General features: G+C 38.0%; 1 non-coding gene across 1 annotated transcript; it reads left to right on the forward strand.

Moving 5' to 3' along the window:
• The first annotated feature begins 1316 nt into the window (after positions 1-1316).
• Positions 1317-1423, forward strand: LOC141722946 (small nucleolar RNA R71). The gene has a single exon (XR_012575944.1). It is a non-coding gene; the product is annotated as a small nucleolar RNA R71 (small nucleolar RNA).
• Positions 1424-8342: the final 6919 nt, after the last annotated feature.

The following is an 8342-nucleotide window of genomic DNA, read 5'->3' on the forward strand; positions in this document are numbered from 1 at the left end:
ATATGTAATAGAACGGTCGGCCAACTGCAAGGTCATATAAGTCAGTTTCGGATCAGGCAAGTCCAACTGCTTGAAGATTGACAAAGGCATCAGATTGATGCTAGCTCCCAAATCACATAAGCATCTATCAAAAGATACTTTTCCAATAGTACACGGAATAGTGAAGCTTCCTGGATCCTTAAGCTTCAGAGGTAATTTTTGTTACAGCACAACACTTTATTCCTCCGTAAGAGCGACAGTCCCTAAATCATCTAGCTTCACTTTTCGAGATAGAATACCTTTCACAAACTTTGCATAACTAGGCATCTGCTTAAGAGCCTCAGCGAAAGGTATGTTGATATGAAGTTTCTTGAACACCTCCAAAAACTTCTGAAATTGCTTGTCCAGCTTTTTCTTTTGCAGCCGCTTGGGAAAAGGCGGTGGAGGATAGATCTGCTTCTCCCCTGTATTATCCTCAAGAGAAGTGTGCTCAATAGTAGTCTTCCTGCTGCCCTACTTCTTTCTCAGCCTCAGCTTCTTTAGTCAACACTTGAGTTTGTTTCAGATTTGCAACCTCTCCAGACCTTAAACTGATTGCCTTTACCTGCTCCTTAGCTTCCCTCTTTCCTGGCATTTCGGTGTCACTAGCTAGTGTACCAGGCTGACGATTTAGCAAGACATTGACAATTTTCCCAATCTGATTTTCTAAGGTCTTAACAGAAATAGCTTGACTCTTGTACATAAGCTTCAACTCCTCTAATTCAGATTTTTCATTGGCTTGTTGCAGCTGGAGTTGTTGTCTAGGTGCATACAGCGGTTGCTGAGAACCAGGGAGGTTGTACTGCTTAGCTGGATACTACTGATAAGGCTGTTGAACCGCATTCTGAGTGTTGCTCCAACTGAAATTAGGATGATTGCGATTGTTGGGATGATAGGTGGCTGACACTGGTTGCTGCAATCGCTGGAAGTTGCTCACAAACTGAGATGATTCACTAGAAATTGCGCACTGATCCATCTCATGGGCACCAGCACAAAGCTCGCAGACACTAGCGATTTGATTAACTCCATAATTAGCCAAAATGTCCACCTTCATCGTCAAAGCCTTAAGTTGAGCAGCGATAGCAGTTGCTGCGTCCAACTCCAGAATTCCTGCGACTTTTCCCTGAGTCAACCTCTGGGACGGATTCTGGTACTCATTAGAAACCATCAGTTCAATAAGTTTATAAGCTTCATCATAACTTTTAGCACACAGGGCTCCTCGTGATGCTACATCAAGCATGGGTCTAGAAGTAGCACCCAATCCATTATAGAAATAGTTGATAATCATCCAATCAGGCATGCCATGGTGTGGGCACTTCCTTAGCATCTCCTTATATCGATCCCAAGCCTCACACATAGTTTCTCCAGTTTGCTAAGCAAACTGGGTAAGAGCATTCCTGATTGCAGCAGTCTTCGCCATAGGGAAGAATTTAGTGAGGAACTTTTGAGCAAGATCTTCCCACTTGGTGATAGACCCTACTGGCAGAGAGTGTTACCAGCTCTTAGCCTTGTCCCTTAGAGAGAATGGGAAAAGGCATAGCTTGATAGCATCTTCAGTCACATCATTAAACTTGAAAGTGTCGCATATCTCAATGAAATCCCTATTGTGCATGTTAGGGTCTTCAGTAGGAGATTCCCCAAACTGAACTGAGTTCTGTATCATCTGGATCGTGCTTGACTTGATCTCGAAAGTGTTATCCCTAATGGCTGGTCTGATGATGCTTAACTGAATGTCATTAATCTTAGGCTGAAAAATAGTCCATCAAAGCCTTCAGATTTTCTGCTTGATCACCCATCTCTATTAAAGCTGGTTCCTCGATTTTCTTTCTTCTTCCTCCTTCTTTTCTTCCTAAAAAACTTCCTTACAAATTACCACAAGTTCTTCCTCGGCTTTATCCAATGTTCTCTTACGAGTATGTGAACGTGTATGCATACACCCTCGCTAGAGTACCTGAAATAAGACAAGGAAACAGATAAGTAAAAATGTCCGAGTCAATGAACTTTAACGACCACTGATGGAAAGCACATAAACTATAAATTAACACTGCAGTCCCCGGCAGCGGCGCCAAAAACTTGTTAGCCGCTAAACACGCGCTAATAATACACGCAAGTATACGAGTTCGCGAGTAGTATAGAATCTTTTCTAGTTCGTTCCCACAGAGACTGTATTAGTTAACTAATTAATTCACACACTTAAGCAACAATGTATGGTTATTATTCAATGCTAATACGATAACAATTTGAGGTTGTTTATAACTAAGAATTAAACTAATAATTATAACTACGAGATTAAAATTGACTGAATGAATATATATGACAAACATGGGATTCTAACTTCATTAAATACTTCATTCAATAGCCTTATTGTTCTTAACCTTAACATGCAATGGTGATGACACTAATTAGACAACACGAAACTGATAAACGTCAACTTCCATTGCACGAGTACCATACTACCAGAAATCCACAAAAGCGATAGAAGCTGAATAGACACCAATTAGATTAAGACCCTATATGTCTATAGAATTTGACAACATAACGGTTTACGCACAAGTTATCTATCTTGATTACATAGAGCAAGTAAGATGGTTAAAATTACCTACGAATCATGCATAATCAATACATGAACCTATGCTAACATGGCAAGTTCTAAATCCTTAAATTCACTTTCGCTTCATTAAGAATTAACATAATATCTTATAAGTTCGCGACGCTCATAAGACGAATATGCACAACCAATACTAGGATATCATACAATCACCATATACTAAGGCATCAAACAAATTAACTAAAAAAATCCATAAATAAATACGCTAAAACCCCACGATGACGATTAGCCCATAATCGGACTCATCATCAACGTGGGTTCTGATGAAAACATGATATAACAAACGTAGTCGTTGTAACGAATAAATAACAGAGTATAACACAAGAGTATAGGTTCAACAAAACAAAAACGAGCATCCAAAATTACAACTCAAAATAAAGATTCACAAGAATAAACTAGATCATCTTCGCCTTTGTTGATTCATGCTATAGATCTCTTGACGTCTTCTCCTTAGCTCTGAAGTGTCTCTTCTTATATTAAAAATGACCTACAGTTATTTATATAGTAGCCCTGATCAACATATAACCCCAGAAAATCAGTCTTCTATTCAAAACAGGAATTCTGCATCCCGCCTGGCGCGGGCGCGCGCTTGATCAGCGCGGGCGCGCTGGCTATCTGATGTTCTGGCGCGGCCGCGCTGATCAAGCGCGCGGCCGCGCTGGGCTTCTACCAAAAATTATTTCTTTTCTTTTTCCCTTTTCTTGTAGCCTCGAGCCGGACTTCGCGAGCTTTTATTCCAACACCACCTATACACCATATTAGCATTAAAACAATGCTAATTCACCTGATTACTTAGATAATGCCTGAAATGCAAAAATACTCGAAAATATGTTAAAACCCTTAACAACTTGAGTACAAACGCATCAATTCAAAGCTTATTAGAGCATTATAAAGTGTCATAAATGCCACTCAACAACGTCCTACGCGGATTTCACCGATTGGCTTATAATTTCCCCCATGGAATTTATTTTTATTTATCTCACGAATATTATTCAATAATTCCCTGCAAAAATTAATAAAATAACAATAAAAATCCCCTTCAGACAATAACACGCGCCCACGCGCATAACCGGAAAAAGGAAATACAACCACGGCCGGAAAAGCACATCACATGCGGCAATAAGCACAGGGGACCACACACAGTGGCTGGACACACACACACAATTAACACACATGCACACATATATATATGACATGTATATATATAGGTAAACAATCACAGGCACAAACAGAGAAAGCAGGTCGGCCGGAACTCCAGCGATTGCTTACCGGAAAAATAGAAGCAGGCACACGAGTATACCGGGGAGGGGGAAGAGAAGGAATTGAGGGGAAACAAGGGACGCGAGAGAGAGACTGTTGAGAGAGGGAGAGAAAAATAGATCGATGAGGGAGAGAGGTGAGCAGGAGAGAGAAGAGATAGATTAAAAGGAGTAAAAATGATAAGAATTGCAGTGTTTATATGATTTTTATCGATTATTATCTGATTTCAACACTGCTATTAACAATTTAACGAGGAATTTACGAGTTAGAATAACCCGAACATTCACGAAAATAGCCTCAAAAGTCTCGAAATAATTTAGAATAACAATATAAAATCCTTGAAAATTTTAAATTATTTTTGGAACGCAACTAATACCCGCATTTAACGATTTAACAAACGAACGTGCGGGTGAATTTAATCCCAAAAATTTCAAAAATAATTTTAAAATTTCTGAAATATTCCAAAATTAATAAAATATGAATTTCATAATTTTTGAGATATTCTAGAATTTAATACTAAATTTATAATAAAATACAATCAGAAAATCATTCAGGGCTAAATAATTAATGAAATATTGATTTCTAAATTTTATAAATTCCTAAAAATAATAAATAAAATTATCAATAAATAAAAGTGATTTTAGAGATAATCCGAGTATTTATGGAAATAAATCATAAATAAAATCACTTTTAAATATAAAAACAAAATAACACAGCTGGACAACTAATTACACAAAGGATCCTCGAACACCAATGATCACATTTAATTAATAACAAAATAATATCCAACTGACAGAATCCATACACATATTTTATTTATTTAATTATTCAATAATTACATATTGAAATAATGCAAAAATATACGAGTCGTTATATCCTTCCCCCTTAAAAAGATTTTGTCCTCAAAATCTGATCTAGCTAAACAAGTGAGGATATTTTTCAAGCATATATGACTCTAACTCCCAGTTAGATTCTCCTACTCGAGGATTTTTCCAAAGTACTTTAACTATAGGAATAGACTTATTTCTAAGGACTCGTTCTTTACGATCTAGGATCTGAATTGACCGTTCCACATCGGACAAATCGGCTGAAGCTCGATTGGCTCATACTCAATAACTTGATTCAAATCGGGGATATACCACTTCAACATAGACACGTGAAACACATTATGGATATGCTGCAACTGTGGTGACAGTGCCAACTCATAGGCAACTTTACCTACTTCTCTCAATACTTCAAATGGTACAATATACCTAGGACTCAGCTTGCCTTTCTGTCCAAATCTAACCAATCCTTTCCAAGGTGACAGTTTCAATAATACTAATGATCCTATTTCCATATCCATGTCCTTTCGATGTAGGTTTGCATTCTTTTTCTGTCTATCTTGAGCTGCTTCTAACCTTTTTCAAATCAATACAACTGTGTCCTTGGTTTGTTGAACCAACTCAGGACCTAACAACTTCTTTTCTCTTACTTCATCCCAATAGAGTGGGGACCTACACTTACGTCCATACAAGTCTTCGTAGGGCGGAATTCCTATATTTGTATGATAACTGTTATTATAGGAGAACTCAATCAACGGCAGGTGATCATCCCAGTTTCCTTTAAAATCCAAAACACAAACCCTTAACATATCTTCTATTGTCTGAATTATTCTTTCACTTTGGCCATCTGTCTGGGGATGGTAAGCAGTACTCATCTTTAACTTAGTCCCTAAACATTCTTGAAATTTCATCCAAAATCTTGAATTAAACCTTGGATCTCGATCAAACACAATTGAAACGGGAACACCATGCTTAGTCACAATTTCATCTAAATACAACTTAACTAACTTTTCCAAAGAACATCTCTCATTGTTAGGGAGGAAATGTGCTGACTTTTTCAATCTGTCGATGATTACTTAGATAGCATCATGATTAGCTCTCGTCTTTGCAAATCCCACTACAGAATCCATTGCAATCTCTTCCCATTTCCACTGTAGAATCTCCAAGAGTTGCAACAATCCACTTGACCTTTGATGTTCTGCTTTTACTGTCTGGCACACATGATATATGCTAACCCAATTTACAATTTTCTTCTTCATTCCTGGCCACCAGAAGTTTTTCTTCAAATCTTGATACATCTTAGTGCTTCCCGGGTGAATGGAAAACCTAGAGTTATGAGTTTCCCGTAAAACCTCATTTTTCAGTTTAGTCACATCAGGGATCCATGTTCTTGAGGAGAACCTAAACATACCTTTACTGTATTTTTGAGTACAAAGTTCTTCTCCAGTTAAACTATCTAGTCCTTGATCAATTATTTCTTCCTGACACTTCTTAATTTTGTCCATCAATTCTGGCTGAAAAGTAATCTCATACAATTACTCCTTATTACTTGATGGTATTCGAACTTCAATTTCCAATTTTTCCAATTCTTTTGCTAATTCTTCTGCAATCTTAATCATATTCAATCTTTCCTTCCTGCTCAAGGCATCTAACACTATATTGGCTTTGCCTAGGTGGTAGTTAATGAAACAATCGTAATCCTTAATCAGTTCTAACCATCTTCGTTGTCTCATCTTTAGATCCTTCTGGGTGAATATATACTTTATGCTCTCATGGTCCGTATAGATCTCGCACTTTTCTCCGTACAAATAATGTCTCCACAGCTTCAACGCGATCACGATCGCTGCTAACTCCAAATTATGCACTGGATACTTTTGCTCATAGGGTTTTAACTGTCTGGTGGCATAGGCAATAACTTTATCATGTTGCATCAACACACAGTCCAAACCCTTTAAGGAAGCATCACTGTAGATTACAAAATTTCCCGTCTCATCTGGTAATGCTAGCACTGGAGCTGTTACTAATCTCTTCTTCAATTCTTGGAAGCTTTCCTCACATTTCTCTGTCCAGATAAACTTCTCATTCTTCCGGGTCAGCTTGGTCAATGGAGTCGCAATCTTGGCAAATTCTTTTACAAATCTTTGGTAATAACCTGCTAAGCCAAGAAAACTCCTAACTTTCGTCGGGGTCTTTGGTTGTTCCTACTGGGATACAGCCTCAATCTTTATAGGATCCACCTTAATACCATCTTTTCCCACTACATGACCCAAGAACTGAACTTCATCCAACCAAAATTCGTACTTCAAAAACTTAGCATACAACTGCTTCTCTCTTAGCCTTTGTAAGGAAATCCTCAGGTGTTCATCATGATCTTCTTTAGTCATTGAGTATATGAGGATTTCATCAATAAATACAATCACAAACTTATCCAAGTACTCCTTATACACTCTGTTCATTAAATCCATGAAAGCTGCTGGTGCATTGGTCAATCCAAATGACATCACTAAGAACTCGTAATGTCCATATCTGGTTCTGAATGCAGTCTTTGGTATGTCTTCAGGCTTGATTTTCAGCTAATGGTAGCCCGATCTTAAGTCAATCTTTGATAAATAACACGCTCCCTTAAGCTGGTCAAATAAGTCATCTATCCTTGGTAGATGATACTTATTCTTGATAGTCAATTTATTTAACTCCCAATAATCAATACACAACCTCATACTTCCATTCTTCTTCTTAGCACTGGTGCACCCCACAAAGATACACTTGGCCGAATCACACCTTTATCTAACAATTTCTGAAGTTGCTTAGCTAGTTCTTTCATTTCTACGGGGGCCATCCGATATGGAGCCTTTGAAACTGGTTATGCTCCGGAAACTAAATCAATAGAAGACTCGATCTCACGATCTGGTGGAAATCCTGGCAACTCATCTGGAAAAACGTCTGGAAATTCTCTTACTAATGAAATCTCGTCCAGATTAGGCACCTCTTTCTCAATATCTACTATATGTGATAAATAAGCCTCGCATCGTTGTCTTAACAGTTTCTTTGCCTTTAATATCGAGATAAATTTATTTTCTTTCCTTTGTCCTTGATAATTTACGCTGATATCATCCTCTGTACACATCACAATCTTCTTCTTTTTGCAGTCAATATTTTCCTTATGATGAAACAACCAATCCATTCCTAAAATCACGTCAAACTCTCCTAGCTCGAAGGGTATTAGGTTAGCCGAAAAAGAATGCCCGTTGATTTCTAATTGACATTTAGGACAAAATTGACTTACTGAAACTCTATCCTGATTGGCCACTTCTATGGTTAAGGGCTCAACTAAGTCTTCCAATATTAAATCCATTTTACTTACAAATTCTTTTGATATAAAAGACTTAGATGCTCCTGAATGAAATAAAAATTTAACAGGTACGGAGTTGAGAGAGAGCGTACCTGCAACCACATCCGAATCCTGGGCGTTGGATCTCTTAGTCATCTTGAAGGTTCTGGCTCTAGCTGAGCTGGATGCTAGTCCTTGTGATGCAGTACCTTGAGTAGCTGTCCTACAATTCCTACCAAGATGTCCAACCTTACCACAGTTATAGCAAGTAACTGCGGGTTTCCTTGAGTTGCACTCTGATGCA

The sequence above is a fragment of the Apium graveolens genome, chromosome 4 (genome assembly GCF_009905375.1).
Source record: "Apium graveolens cultivar Ventura chromosome 4, ASM990537v1, whole genome shotgun sequence".
Classification (NCBI taxonomy): Eukaryota; Viridiplantae; Streptophyta; class Magnoliopsida; order Apiales; family Apiaceae; genus Apium; species Apium graveolens.